Genomic DNA, 21,837 nt, shown 5'->3' on the forward strand with positions numbered 1-21,837 from the left:
CAAACAACTCACCATGAATAAACGAAGCAAAAGAAATAAGCTAAAAAAATGTGATATGGAACATTTATTAAAACCGAAAAAAAGATCACCTGGGACTTTGTTAATAAAACAATTAGAAGGATTAAACTACTTGAAAAGGAGTAATAATAGAGGCGGAAAGAAGCATGCAATTGTTAAAGAAATTCAATAAATTTGGAACCTCAAGGGCGTCGGAGCCTCGGTTGTCATGTAAAAAAAGGAAACACATTTAAAATCAAGGAAAAGTAGCAGAAAACTCCTAGTGGCTCACAAAGGCGAGGTTTATCGATTCTGCACTATAAAAAGGGAAATAGAGTATTTTTAATTAGTTTATGGCCCTTTTAACTGGTTTTTTTTTGACTTTATATTAAAAAACTAGCTAATATAAACCGTGCAAAGTCAAATTGAAAGACGGAGTTAAACATAAGAGTAGAAGTAGAAAAAAAATTTTTTTCAGGATGATTTGTATTTTTTATGAGATGTTTTATTAAGAAAAACACCGATTAACAGTTATTCATCTTTATTTTTCCAAAATCTTTAAATCTCCTTTTATGGGTTTTTTTTAGTTCAGCAGCTTCTTTTTCAAGTTTTTTTTTTAAATAGTTAAATAATATATCAATCTCCAATTAACATTACCACATCCCACAGGATAGCCTTCAACTTTAATACATTTTATCTCTGTATCAAAATATTTTGCACCTTTTTTTGAGTTCACCCTCATTAAACCTAAAAAGTTCGCATTTTAACCATCACCGAATTATGTATGCTGTCACTTAAGTCGAATTTTAGGTAGACGTGGGGTTTTAAGACTTTGGACGAGCAAAAGGAGAAAATCCGCCATCCGGAGAGCAGCATGGCACAACGATTGATACGTCACTTAAAATTTGGGGATTTGCCCGACTAGTGACGTGTTATCTTTTTAATTATCGAGACAAATAACGATCCCGGTATAGTGATTTATGAGAGTCTCATCTCGGACATTTTTTGAGGTATTTAATTTTGCGATGGCTGTCGCTTTGATCGGAGCGGTTTTTAATGATCTAATTTACATAAGGCATCTTTGGCATATCACACTAAGGAATCATAAGTCCAAAAGCTTAATTATTGAAACGTTTATCAGAAGTTTAGTTATTTTTTTATATTAATCCCATTTACTTTCCAAAGGAACAATTATATGGGTGTGTAGAAATTAAATTGTGAAAGCATGAAGTAAGCACCATTATATTTAAAAAAAAAAGTAAACTATTTTACGACCAGCAGAAGAAATAAATTCGAAATTAACAAAGGAGATATTCGAATAAATGTTGGCCAGGACAACCTATAATTAGCCATAATTTAATAATTATTATTGTTAATAAAATGTTATTATGCGGGTTTCTGTAGCTAGCTAGTGCTAAAAATATGCAGATATCTTCCTTTCATATCTGCATGATCTAGAAATAGTGGGTATCATCCACATAAACTTTATGACGCTTTTAATAGTGTCATTTATTAGGATAACATAAAAGTATTAAGTTAAAAAATTTAATGTTTATTCCCGACCAGAGAAATAGTTTATTTTTATTTTATTGTAGTTGTGTATTGAAATCTACAATAAACTTTACAAATTTTAATAATATTTATAAAATAATTTATTTGTCTAATAAAATATGTTTGTAGCGATTTTCTTGTTTGAAAATCTAATGTTATTTTGCCAAATATTTTTATAAGTATTATTTCATTACTTAGTCTCAAGACTTTTATAAAATTAAATTAAAAATTAAATTTTTATACAATTGAACAGTTCTATCGCACTAGTGCGTAAAAAGACTTTAGGCACTAGTGCTTAAAAAGTGAAACTATAAACTCTGGGAAGTGTGTAAAGTAAGTATTTTACGCACGGTAATAAAAAAAAGTAATTTGACGTTTATTTCGCACTTAATTTATAATTTGTTAAAAATTTTCTTGACGTTTTTTTACGTACTAGTGCGTAAAGTAATTTCTGTACGCAGTAATACTTAAAGTAATTTAGTATGTTTGAATTTTTTTTTGTTTTCTTCGGTAGTTGAAAAAATTTTGTATGTTACACACATATTACATAAATACATATTTTACTTTAGTTTTAATTAAAGCAAATTATTTAAAAAAATAGTATACTAGTATTTAAATTTATATAAAATATTTCGTCATCTGGATAAAGAGCAGAAAGTATTCTATGTCACATATTTACAATTTTACAGGAGACACTTTTTTTTGTTTTTTAAATGTTCTAGTTTATTAAAATATCTAAAAATTTGTATATTTATATTTTTTATTCTCTTTAAAACTACATAATTCTTCATGCTACCTTTCTAGGATTTTCCGAAATAGAGGACATAGACTACTTTTGTAAATAGTTTACTATTCTATGTTCTGCAGAGTATTCTTAGGACTATAGGACTATAGAAAACCCTTTATTATTAATATTCTTAGGAATATTAGTAATAAAGAGTATTTTAAATTAAATAAAAAAAATTGTCATACTTTTATTTTTTTGTAACACATTGTTTATAAGTAACAAACTCAAAAAAAAATAAGAGAAAAAGGCCATGAAACAGCAAAAGTAAATCAATCGTCTTCATATTCAGAATCTACAGTTTCTTTATTATTTACATTTGTATAGAGAAGGCTTCGAAAGAATCCATGGTATTGACTTAAAATTGCTTTCTTTTCACACAGGTATTGCAGATGGTCATATTTTTTTTGTTAGTGGTATGACAGCTCTGTAAAGCTGTTTAAGGTTAACCTGCCCAACATTCATATCTAACGATTTTCTCCCTTTTTTTAAAAGATCTATTTTGTTAAACGACTCATCAACTTGAAAAATTCATGATCTGGAATGACTTCAACACTTTTAATCTGATTCCAATTAATTTTTTCATTATTCTGATCTTTTTCCTTCAGTCACCTTCGCTTTGCGTATGTCCTCGCTCTAAATATGTATGTCTTATCGTTATTCTGTATTTTTGAGATAGGAAATTGTATAAAGAAAATACAAATCTGTTTTTGTTTTGACCAGGACAGTTATCTGAAAAGAAGTAAAACTCTTTGACGCCTTTCTGAATATGAGCCTCAATATACATTTTTAGGCAGCTACCAATTTCAGAACACCCTCTTTTGGCACCACTTTTATACCACATGTACCAATGTGCATCTCTTGATGCTAAATTAAAAATTGTGAAGTTAAAAGTAGATACTTTGAGTTTATAATATAAAACTCTTACTTCCGTTTTGGGCACAGGCAAAACCTGTTGTAGATCGAAAACTGCGGCGCAAATCGTTGTATTTTCTTTTGCTTTTTGCTTCTCTCTATCTTTTAAATTTCTGGCTAAAACTTTATTTTCCAAATGTCTTTCATAAACAGTTTTTATTTCTTGTTGTTCTTCTGGCATGCTATTTTCAAACTTAATGCAAATGTCACATAAATCTTTTTTTGGTAGAAAAAAAGACAAATTAATTTCTGTATTAAAAACAAGCCTATATATACTTTCAGTACCTTTTTTTTTCTATAGTATTTTTTGCGCAGTATTCGTTATATAAACTAAACATTTTCGTTATATTTAAAGTAGGTGGCAAATAACGTCTCCTCGATTTTTGTTTGCAATAATGACTCTCTACAGTCTGGAACATATTTAAATGGTTACGAATAGATGTCTTAACAGATTCGTCTATTAACGAGTTTTTAGTTGCTTTTTCTTGTTGATCTTCATTCACAAAGCCACAGGAATCAACTTTATTAAAAGCTGTTCTAACCATCTAGGCACTTATACTTAGTGTATTTAAAAAGAATAATTTACAAACTTTAACTTTTAAGCCTGCAGTATTGGATAAATTGTAAATCATCGTAAAAGTTCTTCTACTACTGTGATGTTCATCTCTGTCCTCTTTACATTCCCCCTTCCCCTTTCTCTACGTGGACTTCAATGTCCTTTGCCTTTCGTTTTCGACTTCTTGTTTTTTGGTTGCATTCAACAAATTTTAATATAAAATCTCTCTGTCGATTGATATCTTTAAAATCCCAAAATTTGCTGAAAATTATTTGTCTTTGTTCATGGGTAAATTTGTTATAACATTTCATTCTGCAATTTACACATGGCGGTTTAAGCATTTTTGCTGATTTATCTTTTCCAGGCCAGTCTTTATAGGATTTACAACTATTTCTCATTGATTTTATTTTATTTCTTTTCCACTCACTTTCATTTCTTAGACGTTTTCTTGCCCTTTTTGAATCAGTTTGATTATCAAGATCTGAGGTCGATGAATTATCACTTAGATCATTACCGGGAAATAATCTCTTGAATCTAAACTTTGAATGACTTGAATCAGCTGTAACCTGGAAAGTGAAATCATTTTCTTCGTTCCCTCCTGCAAAAGGGTCAGACTCAGAGGAGAAGATATTTAAATCTTCGTTTAATATGTCAGGTCTAGTCGCTAAATTTTGGCGAGAAACACCCGATGGCTGGCAAATATCCTGTTTAGTATTCACATTATTAATTGATGATTCCTTGAGTATTACACCAACATTTTAAGTAACATTACTACCTAAAAAAAACATACAATAAAAAAAAACTATAAAACATTCAACAATTAAGTCGCTTACTTTGCAAATTAGCATCGGTTGTTTTGCAGACGCCATAATGGCCGTGCTTACTTTTATTGGTAGTTTCTACTTTAGCCAAATTAGCTTCTAGGTTCATGTCTACAAACGTTCAACATTTAAATTTTATATTCATGCATGTACCAAAATAAACAACTTAGGATTTTTTGCATTTTGGACGCTTTTAAAAAAAAGTAAAACTTTTGACGGCGAACGGTAAGGAACACAGGAGTCTTTTGTTATTAGAGTTTCCTTCGCCAGCAAATATTCGGAAATTTTTAAATCCATTGAATCTTCCATTAGATGTACAGAAAGGGATCTAGTTCTGGCCCTTCATTCTTTGTATTTTTAGTTTCATCGTTAACTGCGACTGTTACTTTTGCTTTTGTCTCCGAGTCTGGACGAACTAACGTAGTACTTGTGTTAGTTACTAAAACATAAAGGCAATAGATTTTTTATAAAAGAGAGACAAATTTTATGTATAGCAATAGTAACATATTTAACATTTTGCTTTACGCTTAAAAAAAAAACAAAAAAAAGAAAAAAGAAAAAATATGTTGAAATAAATAAATAAATTATATTTATTTAATTTAAAAAAACATTATAATAAAATTTGCAATGTTATTAAAATTAACTTACCACTATTATTTTTTGGCAGAACTAATGACAAAATTAAATCTAAACATTTACGGCCTTGTACACCAAATATGTTGGAGTTTAACTTAACTTAAATGGCACTAAAAACATATGTTTACAAGAGATAATTGCAGAACTATCACATGTCCATTAAAAAATATACTAAGTTAGGTCTATAAAGTCAGAACTATACTATGACCACTAAAATTATTATTCTAACTTGCACTTTTCAGGTCAGAACTAGTCTAACTCCACATTTAAATGTCTGTTAGGATCGACGATGCATACCCATCCGCAGTTGCAATCGTTCTGCACTAAGACTGGGAAGTTCCAGAAACATAGGCTATTTAAAGAAATGGGTTTTTCGGGGATTTTCATTGGCGGGGGACTTCTGCACCAAATTACGTATGTTCGAAAGTATACATAGCATTGAAAAAGCAAAAAATGGTAACTTTTGACATAGGTTAGTTCTGCTCTCAAGGGACGATTTTATGTTATAAAGCCAAATAATTATATGAAGTCTTGTCAATAGTTTTACAGGAATGTACCGATCCGGCGATTGCAATTCATGTATCTTCAATGCAAAAAATATATATAATAATTTGAAACTTTATTACATAATTCTTTTATTTATTACATTATTGAAATTATAATTATTTGAAAACTATAAAAATAAAAAATAAATACATTTTTATACCATTGATAGCGAAATAGTTTCATATTCGCTTAAAAAAAAATATTGTGTATTTTTTATCGACGATTTTGGCTTTTCAAGACAGGAAAATTTGCAATTAATTTTAAAATATTTAAAAAAAATAATTTATAGTACTATTACACATACAAAAATTAAATAAAAAAATAATATAAGGTGTATAAAATAGTTATTTATATGGTTCTTATAAAAGTATTTGATAGCTATATTTAATTTAGTTTATGATAATGATTCCAAGACTATTTTGATAATTCCTGTAAATGGTATAAACAATACTTTTATAATTTTTTTTTGGAAGCCAAAATAAAACCAACCTCATATTTGTACATTCAAAACATACGAGAAATTAATCATTTTATTAAGTGAGACTAACTTGGGATGTCAAATAATAATTTTTCTTTTTTAAATAAATTAATCAAACCATCTGAAAACATACAGAAGTACATAAATAATATTTTATGCTAAATACCGCCGCAAAATTTTTAATCAATAATTACTTAATCTCCGCTTCACCATTTCTAATCGAAAACTTAATCGCATTTTCCATGCTTAAAAAATGGCAACCAATTAATACAGAGATTAATAAAAATTAAAATAATTTTAAGACTGGAAGACAGAATTAACATATAGGGTATTCGGTTCTTTTTCGAACAAAAGTTGTATTATTGATTAATAACCTTCTAAAGGGGGTTGACTTCTAATTTGCATAAAGTGGTTTCATAATGCTCCCAGAGAAAAAAAAACAAAACAAAACTGCTGCGAATTAAAGCAGGGTATTATGCAAAACGACGTAACCGTAAAAAATATCCGAAGATCGATTATTAATAAATAACTAAGTATAAGTTATTAATTCACGGTAATATGCCCTGTGGTCGCGCGTTTAAGGTATTTTTCATTGGCGCTGAGTACGGAATTCGAAAGAGGCGGAATTATTAACCTGGCATGCGATTTAACCCTACCATTTCTTTTTCGCTGTGTAAACGCCATTTTCATTTATTTGCGATTATTGTATAGAAAAATATTTTTCGGATCCATTCATCCAGTTGCAAACTCAAAATAATGATTTGTTAATTTACTATATCAACATATTTCTTATATAGAAGCTTGCTCCAGTTTATCTTCCTTAAGTTGCCTTTAATAAGCTTTTAAGTTTTCCTTTTAAGAGACGAACCATATTGACTTAAAAAAGATAATACCTCTTCTTATAAATAAAAACTTATCAGACAAGGATGGTCTTATACATAGCTCAGATCAATCTTAGCCTTCCAATATCTTCTTTACTGATTTCGGAAAGAGCTATCTATCTCATTTTTTAACACTCTTAAAATAATGAAGATTATTCCAATATGTAGAGTTAAAAATGGTATCGAGTACTTATATTATAGCCAATAGCCTTATTATCCGCTTTTTCAACGATTTAAGAAAGATTAGTAAATTTAAGAATGATAGAATTTATGGAGGAGAGCATTTTTACTATATGCTACATGCTGAATACCACGTGTTCCTCTATAAAGAAAACGCTACTCGAAGTAAGGGTGCATCACCTCCGCCATTGCTTTTGCCTTATTCGTCAATATCATCCGATCCTTTCTGGTAAAAGTTCTTTCAGGTTTTTTGACCAGGGCATTTGAAATCCTACAGATATCTTAACACGATATTGCAGAACCAGTTCGCTCATCAGACGTCATGTTCGTTTGGGTGTCTCATCCTAAAAAGAAAGAAGAACAAATTTCATGATTGTGTACTCTAGAGAAGTTGGAAGTGGGGTCGTCGTATGACGGTCCGCCCTATTGGTCGGGGTGGATGGAGATGGTAGTCTGGTCACGAATATAAACGCCGCACCCTCATCTGCAAACAAACAGACGTTACAACTTAGCTCTATCAGAGACGAAAGCAAATTAAAAAACAACCAGGATTCATATGTTGTATCCTGTCCATACCCTAGCACTGGTGCTACTCGTGATACTTAAGTATCATACAATTTGTCCTTTTATCCCATGTATTCCGTAAAAAAAATAATAGTTCTCCTAGGTATGGCCATCGAGAAGTATATCCTAAATGTTCTTCTCGGCTTTGCTTTTAAGATTTTACCTGAGTACCCATCGACGGTCTTTAAAAATTTTAATATTGCGAACATGGAGCTAGTTTCGGGTGATGGATTTTTTATGAGCGTGAACTTGGTACTGTTAGTCCATGTTGTTCTTCCCACTAATAATTAAATTAGAGCTGGGACACTATGGTCCTTGCCTTCGTTATTATCTCGATAGTGTACTTCTTTTAGATCGGCTTTTTTTTAGGATTAATTCGAAGCTCCTTGCTGAAATTCTTCAATGGATTTTCACCTGCTCGATGGACATGAGCTAAGGAAGAACGCCTGCTTTGATTACCTTATAGGTCAAACCATCTAGCACTCAAAACATTTATTTGCCAATAAAAGACAACATATTTCATATTTTCCAGGTATTGCTGTGAGAAAAGTTTCAATATCTTGATTTGTAGTTTATGGATTTTAATATTTTTCTTAGAAAATGCTTAAAGAGACCTTAGAGCCATTAAAAATGAGTAGTTATAAAATAATAACTGCTAGCACTTAAGATATTCATTTGCCAATAGGAGACAAATAATCTTATCTCTTCCAGATATTGCTCTGAGAAAAATGTCAATATATTGATTTAAGTGTGAAGAGCCCTTAGTCTTCACAAATAAATAACTATAAAATATCAACCACTAGCACTCAAGATATTCACTTGCCAATAAGAGACAAAATATTTTACCTCTTCCAGGCATTATTGTGAGAAAAATGTCAATATCTTGACTTTTAGTCTATGGATTTTTTTTTTTTTAATGCTTCAAGGGCTCCTCAAAGTAAATCCAAAAATTAGAAAATATTAACTACTAGCACTCAATATGTTTAGTTCCCAATAAGAGATAAATTATTTAATCTCTTCCAGGCATTCCTGTGATAAAAATGTTAATATATTCTAATATTAAGTACATGGATCTTTATAATTGTTTTCAGAAAATGCTTAAAGAACCCCTAGAGCCTTTAAAAATCACTTGAGATATTCACTTGTCAATAAGAGAGAAGATAGTTTATCTACGACATTTGGTCGCATGGCCTTTAGATTTAGGAACGTAGCGCTCGTAGATTGTCTTCACTTGAAGCCTCCGGTGATCATTTCGACAGTATCTGAAGTTCCACGGAATATTCTCGCTAAAATCCAAGTTGCTCAAAAAGCATAATTTCTAGGGTGTAAATTTTTTCGTTTACAATAGGCAGGCTCTCTCTGCAAACTTGCTTACTGCTGGTAAAAGACTAACTGGATGGCAGTTCTGTGGGAACTTGATGTTCTTCCTCTTCTATTTGCCCTTGATGGTCTAGGAAGTCTTTATTTATTCTAGGCCAGTATTTCAGTCATAGAACCTCGTTTACGATCTACTTGATTTAACCGTAATTATTTATAAATTACTATCTGAATCTTCTGGAAATTATGTTTTTCTTTCGCTATCGTCTGAATAGTATAATTTCTTGAGTTTTTTTTACAGGTTTACTTCGAAGTACCTCGCTGAAGTACTCCAATAATTCAACTGCTCGATGAACATGGATTGAGGAAGAGCGCTAGTCTGGTTGGATTGATTATCTTATGGCTTAGACCGTCCTACCATATCTAATCAAATGCTTTTGAGATATTCAGCGTAGCGCTCGCTGATTGTTTTCGGTTGAAGCCTCCAGTTATCATTGACACTAGTCGCAGTACCTGGAGCTCTAAAGAGTGTTCCTCTCACAATTCAAATTGCTCAAGAGGGATGATCTAGGATGTCAGTCTTTTCGTTTACAATAGGTGGGATGGCTCTCTCTGTAACCTTGCTGACTGCTGGTAGAAGAACTTGCCGTCCTTCCTGCTCTACTTAACCGTGATAATTTTGGAAGTCTTTTATATGCTAGGCCAGTGTTTCAGTCGTAGAATCTCGTTTACGATCGAGATGATGATAAGTGTCTCCCTTGGCTGAAAGTTTTTTAAGCATCTAGTAGGTGATGCCTTTTGTACCGAGCGCCTTCCTCTTCTTTAGTAGTGATCCTAGCTGTCTGGAGTAGGAATTCCTTGAATGGTTTCTCGATTATCCAGTTCCTTAATGGCATTCGTCATTTACTTCTCATAAGTATCGTTCTTATCAGAGTGATAGCTTGGGCAACCTCTGTCAGGCAGCGCTTGCTCTTTTTCGAGACTGCTGTACATTTCATGGATAATGTGGAGTGGAGGGATCCAATTCTGAATCCAATCTAATCCTTGCAGTTCGTATCTGCAAGCTTTATAGCCTCCTAAGCCTCCAGACACGCTTCTTTAAAGAAGAACAATGGCCCATTATCGATCTTTAAAGCAGTGTAACGCATCCCAATGATTGGCAAAAATTATATATATTTGTTTTTAATTTGAATTATGAAACTGATCCCTTAATATTTTTAGATTATTTAAACTTCCATAATAAAACCTTAGTCTTAATCTTTATTAAATTGACATTATGTTTCTGACATAGGTAGTTAACATGTTACTCTTTGCAAAATAAAAGACTTGTAATGTAGAATTATCGTATAATTTATAATAAAGATAAAAAATTATCTTCTAATATTTAGGTAATCATTTGTTTATAATTTGTGTCAGAATTAATTAAACACATAAATTTTGATTTTTCAAGATTATAGTCCAACATTTATATATACAGTATTAATAGTGTATACGACATGGGTTCAGGAAATAACGGAAGATTTCAAATTTCGCGGGATCGAAAAGTCCAATTATCTTTTTTTGTAATGTCTGTACACATGTCCCTTAAGTATGAATACATTTTCAACTGGATTTATCATTTACTTTGCCAATGGCACCTGCTAAGGTTATACTTATCTTTATAAGCCCGGGGATTTTCCTTTGTTAAAAAAATGGATCAATGAATTTGTATCAAACTACGTAGAAAATGAAATAAAGTGTAAGAAAGTATATAAAATATTAACAAATACCTAAGGTGAGTCTGAAATGAGTATAACAAGAGCTGATAAGTGGTACAAGCATTACCACAATCGCCGTGAAGACATTAAAGATTATGAATGCGACCCAGCAGTTCCACGACCAATGAAAAGATAGAAAAAATGAAAGTAATGGTTATGGAGGAATGTAAAAGGAATGATCTTCGAATTACAAACAAAGAAGTCGCTGATAATGTTGGAATATCGACAACGGCAAATGGAAGTTGCTCAGGAGTCACTGAATTAAGTTAACGAGGGTGCAGAATTACTAAAACGTATTATAAGAGATGACGAAACATGGTTTTATAGATATGACCATAAAAGTAAGTCTCAGTCGTCCCAGTCCAGGCATTCCGGATTGGCCAGACCGAAAAAAGCTCGGTAAGTACGGTCAAACGTGAAGGTTATACTTACCTTGTTCTTCAATTTCAAAGGCTTGGTGAATCATAAATTCCTGTCACGAGTTCAAACGGTCAATAAGGAGTACTACCTACAACTTCAACGTCGTTTACGTGAAGCAATCCGAAAAAGATTGCACCACGATAATACACCTGCTCACACTTCATTGCGTGTTCGTAAATTTTTGGACAAAAACATTACTGCAATGATGCCACAGCTTCCATATTCACCAGACATGGCTCCGTGTGACTTTTCTATTTCAAAAAATAAACAAAACCTTAAAGAGCCATAGTTTTACAAGCATACATACATGACATTAAAAGCACATCACTGAAAGAGCTGTAGGCTATCCCAAAGATCAGGTTTAAGAAGTGTTTCAAGGATTGAAGAAGGCTTGACACAAGTTCATTATATATAAAGGGGACTATTTGGAGGCGACCACATTGGTGTAGACGAATAAATATGTATTTCTTTTATACGAAAATTTTCGTTATTTTCTAAACACCAAGGGTATGCTATAAAATTAACCTTAATCTTCTTTCTAGAAATTTTAGGTTATTTTTTCAGCCCAGAATTCCCCCATTTGTAATTTGTAGCATGGAGTCATACAGAAAGTGTATAAGAAACCTAATGAAAACTTTAGGCTTAGTGCTTTAAATAGAAATATTTCTTACAAAAAAACACCTTCCAAACAACATGTTAATCCGGTCTCTCCTAATTTCAAGTATTTCCCTCCGCCTCTGCTAATGACCTCTAAGACCGGTGCAAAAGAGCCCTAGTGTGACTGTGTCTTGTATACTTCTTTCTCAACCTCGCCGCAAGCTTCTCTCTAGTCTAGTAGGCCCCGGAGTTTATTAATATTGTCAAAAAGCGGCGGGAGGCAAAGCACACGGTTCTCTAAGCCTTTATGGTCAACCCTCATTAATATTTCAAGAATATTATGAATGTGAATATTATTTTTATCGTGGTTTTGTCCCGGTCGCACCAGCAGATGACAAACGTTTTTCAATGCCAAATGTTTTTTCTCCGTCACAAATAAATATTTTGTTTGTTTTATTTTGGCCTTGGTTGGAATTTTCAGATATTTTTTATTTAAAAGTGGAAGAACATGATTTTAAGATTAAAGAAGGAACCTATGTTATGCTTAGTTTTTTAATGCATTATTAGTTACTTGCAAAGACTCGATAACCATTATTTCATTTTTAAGGACTTGCCTTAATTGACTGTTGTAATCTTAGTAAACATTAATAACATTACAACCCAATATCAATAAAATAGCAATTCTCTATTATTTACACCAGTGACTCATATAGAAATGAAAAAAATTTCAAAAATCTTTAAAAAATTAAAAATCACGAGGCTAAGATAATGTTCCATTCTTTTTACTTAAAAATGTATTCATAACATATTTATACCAATTTCCTATCTAATCAATTTTCTTTTGAAGTTTCCTTCTGCCTTGAGGGAATCTGTTGTAATACCAGATTCCAAATAAGACGACAAAGAGCATTTATTAAATTGCAGGCCAATAGGCTTTCAATTATTTTTCTCCAAACTCTTTGACAAAGTAATATATAAATCTGGCTAGTTTACTTGAACACTACAATATTCTACATCTTTTTAAACATGGTTTTCATGGTAAAAGGTCCACTGACACTGCTATACAGAATTTTATTGAATCAGTGGCGAGGAACCTTTGCTCACCAAGCTTTGGAGGCAGAACAGAAAGTCTGTAAAGTTTCTGTATTCTTGACGTTCATGGACTTCCCAAAGCATTTAACAGCTTAATTTATGAGCTACTATTAGCAAAAATGAGGCGAGGCTTGCTGCTGATTCAGATCTTATTTAAAAGGTAGTAGTCGGTTAACATCAAAAACAGTTTGGACGAAGTTCAGTCAAATATACCAATTTGAGAACTAAATATTCCTTAAGGAAGCATCCTAGGTTCTTTGCTGTTTCTGAATTTCCTTAATTATATGGCCTTGGATATTAATACTTCAAATTGTAAAATTGTAATCTATACAGATGACACAAATGTTATTTTGCAATCGAGTCTATTGAAGGCCAGGAAGGCCTTTTTATTTTATATAAGTACAAATTTTTTATTTGAAATGTTCAAAAAACTAATTCCATTTGTTTCAAGACAAATAAAAATTATATGCTTGAAAACTGTAATGCCACAGTGCAAAGCTACAATATTTTCGCTAGCAATAGATTCAAACCTTATCTAAAAAAAAATTCTCCGTGTTTCTCCGTTAAGAGTTTAAGCTCAATATTCAAATATTGGTATTTTAAAAACAACCTACTATGACATATTTTCTGCCACCTAAAATAAGTATTATGAGGAAGTTTCTTAAATCTAAATAGACTTTTTAAAAGCCGAAATAATACTTACTTACTTAAAGTGGCCAAATAACACTTTAAGCGTTTTAGCCTCCTCGACCACCTCCCTCCATTTAGTCCTATCTCTTGCTACTTCTTCCCAATTGTGTATTTCCATCATATTACCGCCTCTTTCTGCATTATCTTTCCACCTTTGCCTAGATCGTCCTGGTGGCCTTCTTGCGTTTGGTCTGCCTCTCATACAATATCCATATTCTATGTTCTATGTAATCCATGGCTGTTTAGTCGTTTTTCTTACACCTCCACACATGCGTTTCCTCCACTATGTTGTTACTGGATCTTGTACTGATCCTGATTCTCTAAAGAGAGTAAGAGGTTTCTTATCCTATAATAGTTTTCTAATAAGCGTGGACTATATCTTTACGCCCATACAGGACCACAGGAATCACTACTATATTGTATAACTTCAGTTTCACTTTTCTTGGTAAATTTCGTAGTCGAACCAAACTGCTTAGGGCAGCTACGACTACATATTTTCTTTCTAACATCCTCCATGGTTCGTTTATGTGTGAACGCGAGTACCTAAAATCTTTCGCTCTTTCAAAAGATCCAGTAAATATTATTAGGTTTACATCTCTTCAATCTAATTTTATATATTAATTTTTTTCTTTACTTTTGGTACTTATCCTCTTCTATTGGTTTATAGGGTTTTTTAAGCTCTTTCTTTGCGTTGCACATGATCCCCAAATCGTCTACGTATACTAACGCCTTGAATGTCTTGCCCATTTCTACACCCTCATCTTTGTCATCAAGCCCTCTTATCACATATTCTAGAGCTTTGTTAAAAAGTGAAAGTGCGTTTGTTTCTGAATTCTGACGTGCCCTTAAGTTTATCATGGGCTTTGGATTCTAGGATGCACATCTTTATCAGAGTTTATTTGTAAAACCGAAGTTTTTCATAATGGTCCATAGGCTTTTGCGATAGATGCTGTCATAAGCCCGTTCACAGTATAAAAATAGAGCAAAGGTACTAGCTTGGGCATATTCGAATTGCTTTTCCAGAAATTGACTCGCGTTAAATATCTGATCTATTGTCTCCCTCCCTTTTTGAAGCTCACTCTGGTATTCCTCAATACACGTTTCCGCAAAGGAGTCTATTTAGCAGGTTATTCGAGAGTACTCTGTATACCACAGATAGTGGTGAGATGCCTCTTGGTATTATTACAGCATTATTCTGTTACCAAAATAATACCGAAAATTAAACCACTGAGAAGCTGCAGAGGCATTATTGAATCGAATTATCTTCTTTCTTTACCTGCCATATCAATTTTTGAAAGAGTTTTATTCATAAAATGAAAAATGAAATATTTGTTAGATTTCTGGTGAGCCATGATCATAGTACCCAGAGTGTAAACGTGTTGTATAATGTTCCTATGCATCATTACACTTATTCAAAAAAATTTCAGAGTTGAAAAGGAACATATTCTAATTCTTATTTGAGCTGGAATCCTACAGCGTGGAAGATTATTACACTAGCTTAAGGTAGAAAGCTTTTGTAATCAATAAAATTTCATAAATTTATCTCTATACTTTTTAAGGTAATCATAGTCATTTCCATACATATGTATTTTCTTCTGAAGCTGTTTTAAGCTACAGCTGAAATATCTTGCAGCTATCTGTTTCAAAATTAAGGAAGTTATCTATACATCTACTATTAACAGACTATTGAGTAAAAAAAAAGAACTTTAAAGTCATGGGTCTTACTTTTCTTTCTTTAAGATCATGTTTAGCTACGTAAATAAATTTTAAAATTTTAAGTTTAACTCACTGAAGCAACGCAAAATGAGATTCAGCAATTTGAATCGATTTGTCCCCCGGTCCGGTCGCAGTATTCCGATACAATCGGCGCTGCATTCAGACACATGCAAACTCGCCTGGCACACTTCGGAGACAACTCATTTAAATAACATAAGCAAATTAAGATATATTGACTTGCTTGGTATAAGGAGACGCACGGTTGCCGCATTTGCTTTTCATCCTTAAGAAAATATTGTGCGATTTGGTGAAAAGTAAGTTTTTGTAAATTTCAGACTTTTTGGGTAGTGTAAACTGATCAAGTAGATGCTTTTACCCTTTTACCCAAGTAAATACTTTTAAAGTGTGGTACTTCCTGTGATATCAAAAATAGATGTTAACTTATTTTTTTAAAATAGTATGCCTAATAACCCAAAGACATACCAGAAATATAACATAAATACATATTTTTTATATGAATTAGTATGACGAATTTTTAGAGAGTCTAAATATTTCGAGAATGTCTCCAATTTGATTTTACGATTTAGATTACTCAAAGTATTTTCATTCTGTTTAGTTGTATAAGTCAAAATTAATTTTGATTTAAAAAAAATATATTTATCTTTAATTACAATTTTAGTTCCTTTAGAGATTTACTTTCATGTTTGAGTTTGCAGACCGAGGAAAGTGCAAAGACAAGATAAAGAAATTAATTGGTGTTAATAACATAAAAGCTTACACATATCGACAACATGGGTGTAGGTATGCAAGCTTAATTTGAATGTACATTAATTAAGTTATTTTTTCTTTATTTATCAATACCAAAATAAACTGTTAGACACTAGATTTTTCTATACTTTCTTAAATTTATTAAGAAGCAATGATCTTACTGAGAGTGGCAAATTATTGTAAAATAACAATAAAATTCTTTTCTTTTGTTTGAAAAGTTTTTTTAGTGAAATATGAGTGTACATCTTCAAAAGATTCGAAAAAGTATTAATATTACCCCTAATATGCAATAGATAGAAATTGCATCAGAGTTAGAATGCCTGTGTAGAAATTGCAAAAAAGAACTTTGTAATATCAGAAAAATTTGTAATAATATTCCCCCTTAATAAAAAAACCAAACATTTTTTTAAATCAACTATGATAAGATACTCTTTAATGAGGTCGATATTCAACTGTATTTAAAAAAAAGCATGGCAACGCCGCTCGATCCCATTGTTGATGCCACCTACACAAGGAATCACCAGTCGTTTTTTAAACATGAATATTTGATTACATTTGCTTTGATTTACCATTTGAGTTGTTCTTTTAATTCCTATTTAAATCTATATTAAAATGCTTTCCAAATTCACAAATGATATTCGACATATTAATCATTAGGATTAAAAGTTACATTTCTCCAATCACTTTCTAACATGTTACTATTTTTAACTGTTTTTAAATTTTCGTTTATTTTTTGAAATTTTTGTTTTACTTCCATAAACTAAATTTTTTTATTTAAATTTTTTTGCTCGTAACTAGAACCTTTTGAAATTTGAATTCAAAAATTATTACAACCCAAAAATGTATGTACTGAAATACTACAAGGATGTACCAGCGGTGTATTAGGCAATAAACCTTCAGAAAGACTGTCTATTTTTTATTTCTAGGTTAATAGTCCGTAACAATTAAGTGTTTTTTAATAATAAGAGCTAAATTTGTCATTCAAGAATCAATTCATTCAGTGATCCGCCCTTTATATAGAGATGATAACCTGAAGTTAAAAAAGAATTGATGTTGAATAGTTGATAGCTGAAATATATCAATCAGCAGCTATCGATAGCTGTAACCGCCCTTAAAAGATATTTCATTCATCAACTGAAAGACATAAAGTGAAACTGCAAAAATAATAAAAGAAGAAGAAACATAAACACACCTGTCGGACGTAAGTTAAAATTAATAAGACGAGAGGCGGTACCGGGAGGCACGACCTCGAGCCTAAACCCATAATCATTACCTTAGCACAGTAGCGCCTACTTTTTTTTAACTGAACCGGGACAAATTAACTTTCAATTAAGTTAAGCGAACCGTTTATAGAAGGCTGTTATTTCGGGTGATGAGTATATTTATGAAATGGGCTGCTTAACTGCTAGTTTCCAGGTTTGAGCTCCGAAGAGACATCAGAGATTGTTTTGATGATAGGGAGGTGCGGTTTCTCATTTATCATGAATTAAATAAATATAGAGTAATTTTAATTATATTGAAGAGTGTTTCCAAGAAATTAGTTAAAACAGTGTTATTATTAACAATACATATGATTTGTCCAAATAAAAATATCATTTGCTAACTTATATAACGGCAGTCTCAGCTAGGTCGAAGTCAACTTCTGATTTCTACTTAGACTTTAATGACTTCATCATCTGAAAGAAAGACCGCTTACTTTTATTGTTTTGGTGACTTCAAACGAACGAACATAATTTCATTGACATTGCTTAAACCAATTTTCGAATTAACTAAAAGTTTGAGTCTTAATTTACAAAAAGAAGATTGTGACTTAAGCAAATGCATTGAATACACTCCATGATGAAATAGGAAAGAAATAGAAAGGACCTACGTATCAAAGCAGACGTAACATTTTGCGAAATTTTCGAATCAGCGACATATATTGCTGAATCGATTGATACCGTGCTGACTGTTTCTCGCTAAGCAAAACGTCAGAAAAGTAGAGACAACTATGCTGGAAATCCTAAAAGTACTATAGGCGTTCGATCTACATTCTATTCTTAAACAAGTACCCTTATCTGAAGAGCTGGAATCGAAATTTTTAAAGCAACGAGATCTGCTTTCCAAAATACAAAATGTTGTCCCAGCAAAATGTGCAGAAATTGATAAAGTTGGATTGGACAAGATCATTTTTGTTGTCAAAGAAGTATGGTTAAATGAGTTAACTGAGACTACTGAAGAAATAAAATCCGATCTAAAAATATCGAAAGGTGTTAAATGAAACTTGTTTTCAGGGAGCGACTAAAAACATTTCTCGAAACTCTTGCTCGGTGTGGAGTTTTACAAACAAATCTACCAGTCACAGTAGTTTCAAGTGAACGATCATATTTAATTTTACAAATATCGAAGACGTATTAGCATTAAGCATCTATTACACAGGGCGAGATTACTAGCCAGTCGCCGGCGAATTTACTTGCTGCTATAAAAGTCGCCAAATGTAATCGCGGCTGCTAGTAAACTCGCGGCTCGCTTTTTCCCAGCGAGTAAAGTGGAACACTGGCCTACTTTTCTCGCTACTCGCTCGCGATTTCTCTCTCTGGCGAGTGAAAACGCTATGTGTAATTTAAAACAGGACTAGTACTAGTTGAATAAAATGGCGGATATAGTGCGTGCAGGAATTGTTGTTGAGAGCCTTTTAATTAGGAAAAAACTTCAAGAAAAGTTAAACCAGAAAAAAAGAAAAGCAAGACGGGTGTAATTCAGGAATTGGCTTTTAAAATGAGACACATATGGGGCTTCTAATATTTTATTGAAACAATTAAAGGATGAAGATCCTGTGGCGTACAGGAATGTTTTGAGAATGAGCAATGAATAGTTTAATAATTTATTACAAATGGTTGACGAAGCAATCCGCAAAAAAAAATACAAAAATAAGGTGGCGATACCAACTGCTACAAAACTAGAAATAACTCTGCGCTTTTTGGCAACTGGTGATTCGTTTAAATCACTAGAATATTTATTCCGAGTGCCTGAATGTACAATGTCACTGTTTGTACCCGAAGTACTTGCAGTAATTTGTCAGGTTCTAAAGCCATATATAAAGGTAATAATAACTTAATAATCAATTTATTTTTCACACACTGTGTATGAAACAAGTTACTTATTTATAAAAAATATTATTTATTTATTAAGAATTAAACTTGTGCCGAAAATGTATTTATAAGTGCTTGATAAAGAACATCGTGACCATATCCGTTATCTTCGTTATTTTGGGTTTAGGTATGTGTTTCATATGTGGTTGAGGCAGGGCTGGGATCACTTGGGGAGGATGACGATGAAGAAGTTTGCTGTTGAAGGGGTTCTCCGTAGTAAGTATTTATTTGGTTATTGTTTTCTATACAGATTAGCTTCACACGTGCAATAGAATTCTGGATTTCTTGCTGCAATAAAATAGCCTGACGTTGCGGCAATAGACGTAACTCTGCAGCTACATACTTCCCAAAGTCGTCGTACAGTTTTACCTGTGATACATTTTTAGCAATTCTATTTAACTGACCGACTGCATCTGCAATTTCTGGATCTGCTTGTTTTTTCACCCTTTTTTTTAGGTTTAGGAGGTCCCATCGCCTGTGAGAGTTTTACATTTTGTTCATTGGGCGGTGTATCGGGTTCTTCATCTGAGAGTTTGAGACTTCCTCAGATATATTCTGTGTACTGGGTAGAGTCTAAAAAAATTAGAATAAATCTATAAAAAATGTGTTTACTTTTTGCTTGATTTAAGAAGTAAACAAATTTTCTAAAATATTTAATATTTTTCTTCCAGATGCCTACAACAAGCAATGAATGGAAAAAAATACAAAGCAATTTTCTTCTTCATTGGAATTTCCCGAGATGTTATGGAGCGATTGATGGCAAGCACGTTCTGATTAAAAAACCTCCCAGGTCTGGGTCAGTGTACTTTAATTACAAAAAAAACCTATAGTATAGTGTTATTTGCAATGGTGGACGCAGATTATTGCTTTATTTACATTGATATTGGAGCAAACGGCCGAGCTAATGACAGTGCAATATTTAGAGATAGTACTTTAAACATCGCTATGGAAAATAACACTCTTCAACACTCACCAATTCAATTAAAAGAAGCAACAATTGACAATGTTATGGCAGCATGTAGTCTCCACAACTGGCTGAGAAAAAGCAGCGCCGATACTTATTTTCCTAATAATGCTGTGGATAGAGAGGATCTGAACACGGAAAATATTACTTTTGGACAATGGAGAAACCACGTGCATAATCTGTCATCGGTTAGTCATTTGGAAAGTAATAATTACAAAAATTCCGCAGAGGAAGTAAGACGCACATACGCCAAGTATTTTATGGAAAAAAATCTTTTACCGTGGCAATGGAAAAAAGTGCGATTGACTTGAATATATTAACTTGAATAATATTTTTTTATATTTTTAAGTAAATACAATTTATTTTCCAACGTAATTTTGCCCAAAACGTATGATTACGTATGTAAAGATAAAAAATATCTAGCTCTAAAATGTACTCACCAAGTTGAATTGTCAACAAAATGTCTTCTGTTCCACAGCCACTTTTTTTGCTTCGTTCTATTTTGGCCAGTTCTTCATGAAACACATCTTTCAAATTTTTAATTTTGTTCTTCAATTGTTTTCCATGCATTCCTTTTAGAAGCCCTTTATCATCTAATTGTTCACACATGCTCTAATAAAACGTCTTTCAGTTTAATATTCAGATAATCTTTGTGTTTAATATTCCTTAATACTGGAAATTGTTTATAAATTTTTAAAAACTCTATAATTTGATTACTATTCCATTTAACAGACATTTTGAATTTTCGAACGAAAAATACAAAAGAAACAACTTCCAAAATTCAATACCCTGCGAGTAAAGCGACTTAACTAGCCCTGTGTAGTTTGCGCTCGCTGAGCGTGTTCTAACTCGCTCACTCGCTTTAAATTTTACTCGCCGGCGACTGGCTAGTAATCTCGCTTTGTGTAATAGATGCTTAAGAAGACTGGAGAAGAATGGCCCAATGGGTTAGCGTTACTCAATATTTAGCTTGATATTTCAGTGACTGGTGAACAAATACTCTATATTCTTGCGGAAAAAGAAAATCAGACTAGACATAACTTTGTAAATGCTCTTCAACTGTATTTTTAGTGATGATTTCTTGACGACAAGTTTATCCAGATGATCATTGAATTGTATTGTAACTACTGAGTTGACCCAGGTTTATATCTTGATTTTGAGGGACACTTAAGAACTTTACCTTTCTGTTATGAAGCCCATGAATCATTTTACAGAAGAACTAATTAATATTAAAAATTATGCATTTTAATAAAAAGAACAAAATCAAACCTAAAAAGGTAAAATCAAACCTTGCAGCACCATACAAAACGAGGATTATAATGAAACTGGTTTTTGATTTTCCTTTTTTCCTCATTTTGGTCTTGGCATATTGCAATAAACTAGGTTCGCAATCAAGATGGAGTTATCTTGATAAAAAAACTACACGTCAGCACACGGAGAAACTGGTTATAAAAAATCACTATACTTTTAAGTAAA

At 32.2% G+C, this 21,837-nt stretch overlaps 1 long non-coding RNA gene across 2 annotated transcripts in view; it reads left to right on the top strand.

Moving 5' to 3' along the window:
- The window catches only part of LOC126740484 (uncharacterized), a 52,114-nt gene that overhangs the window by 14,860 nt on the left and 15,417 nt on the right, over nucleotides 1–21,837 (top strand). Inside the window, exon 4 of one of the 2 annotated variants that reach the window (XR_007661920.1) lies at nucleotides 20,069–20,171. The exons of the other annotated variant lie outside the window; for it this stretch is intronic. This is a non-coding gene — a long non-coding RNA (uncharacterized LOC126740484). Of the gene's footprint in view, nucleotides 1–20,068; nucleotides 20,172–21,837 lie in introns of those variants that run through there. 2 annotated transcript variants of the gene reach the window in all.

This window comes from Anthonomus grandis, chromosome 9, assembly GCF_022605725.1.
Source record: "Anthonomus grandis grandis chromosome 9, icAntGran1.3, whole genome shotgun sequence".
Taxonomy (NCBI): Eukaryota; Metazoa; Arthropoda; class Insecta; order Coleoptera; family Curculionidae; genus Anthonomus; species Anthonomus grandis.